The sequence below is a fragment of the Lineus longissimus genome, chromosome 19 (genome assembly GCF_910592395.1).
Source record: "Lineus longissimus chromosome 19, tnLinLong1.2, whole genome shotgun sequence".
Lineage (NCBI taxonomy): Eukaryota > Metazoa > Nemertea > Pilidiophora > Heteronemertea > Lineidae > Lineus > Lineus longissimus.
The window spans coordinates 9,746,990-9,749,064 of NC_088326.1; positions in this window are offsets into that span (position 1 = coordinate 9,746,990).

Consider the following 2,075-nt stretch of genomic DNA (forward strand, 5'->3'; position numbering starts at 1 on the left):
CAATCATGGCCCAACAAAAGGTCATCGGTTGACTAAAGGAACACAACTGTTCAATGTATTTATAGTTGAATGCGATCAAACTACGTCTTTTCAATCGTGGATTGTAAATTTAACCCCATGGGCCTAGGGAAGGCCCTATAACAATACTTTCGACACAGTTATTATCTCCGCTGCCTCCACCATGTTACACACAGTGCTCACTGCTGATTCTAAAATGCACCACCTAGTCAAAACAGGACATATGTTCTTCTAGGAATAGATCTCTTTCCAATATTTCGTCATTCCACTATCGTCATCACCTCATCATACTTTCATTGACATTACAGGCACACATCCACAGAGCACTCTTCAAATCATCTACACAGTGGTTATCCAACTAGGATTATAAAGGTAATTTCTTAGCCCCGCACAGTGGGTTTCAGTCTTGATAAAGGGGCACAATTGCTAGCAGCTAGGTAGGCAAGATAAAGTTAGACGAAGTAGCCGATAGGGGTCTCTCACCCCTCAAAGTCCGTCACAACTATTCAAGCTTGTACAAGGAATACATGCAGCGCTGACTCTAACAAGACCCAATGGGAATGTCGCACAGTCATCTGTCAAAAACAAGACCTATGTTGCAGTATGATATCTTGCCAATATTTAATAATTGCACTATCGTCATCACCTCATCATACTTCATTGACATTACAGGCACACATTGACATTGACCACTGTTGCAGTCAACGACACAGTCGCTATCCAAGTAGCATTATAGAGGTAATTATCATTATCATACCTCATTAGCATGTGAACCAATCACGTCGCGTCCTTTGCGATCACGGCAAAGCCTCATGGAATAATGTCTTTCACCGTTGAATAATTTTTCATATTCCATGCCTACAACTTCAATTTCTTCATATTCCATGGCTAGAAGTTCAATACTAATATAATATCCAAGATAAAGTTACAAGAAGTAGTCAATAGGGGTCTCTCACCTCTCACTGTATGTCCACACTATTCACGCTTGTACGAGGAATACATTCAATGCTGAATCTAACAACACCCAGTGCCCTTACTCTGTATATTAGTCACTGGAAGATGGCCCATTTCACTCCTTCCTTCTACTTCACCTATAATATCATTGCAAACGCCTCAGTTCTATGATATCACATTCACTTTCAGCTGTCATGCAACGCAACAACTGTGCTATCTGCCATCGCACATCAACGAAGAAGTGCAGCCGCCCACATTCCACCTCACGTCTGTCCGACCAGCTGCAATCCTCGAGGACGCCCCACTGTACCACGATTTCACTACGATGTTTGACAAGAAGGAGCAGTGCGCGAGATAGGCTAATGAGCAGACTTCCCTCGCTTGAGTTTCGGAAGAATGTTCCATATCGCGCTAAGCTGACCACTGCTGACCATGACAGGCGTGCATTGGACTGGTACAGGTTGGAACTGAACATTGAATATGCTGGTGGTGACGCTTTCTGATGAGAAGTTGGTCGTGACTGATGCAGTATCCTTGGACTTGTCCACAGCATCGTTCAATCATTGCTCTCTGAGCTGCCTTGATTCTGTACTTACCCAAATACTAAGACCAAATGCCTGTTGACTGTGCTTTAAGAGAGACTGGCGCCATGCCTAGAGATATGACTGACCCCTATTGGCAAATTTGTATGACTTTATCTTGCCTACCTAGCTGCTGCCTATAGTCTCCCTTTAACTGCGGAACACTTCAAAGTCGATAAAATGCCATGTTCCACCTTTTAATGTGTTCAGACCGCCATTTTCAAAATAATCAAGTCAGGACACTGCCTTCTAGTCTCATAATAAATTTTGCTTTCCTCAATAATAACATTTCTTCTTCTTCAATGCTTTCATCATTCCAAACTTCTCCTCCTCTGACTTTTACAGGGGTACAGTCATGGCAATCAAAACCCAAATACTGAGACCAAATGCCTGTTGACTGTGCTTTAAGAGAGACTGGCGCCATGCCTAGTCTCTCTTAAAGCACAGTCAACAGACACCAACCCCCTCAGACTCAGAAACCACAAACGCCCAACCCTTCCTGCTACCTTAATACTTCTGGAT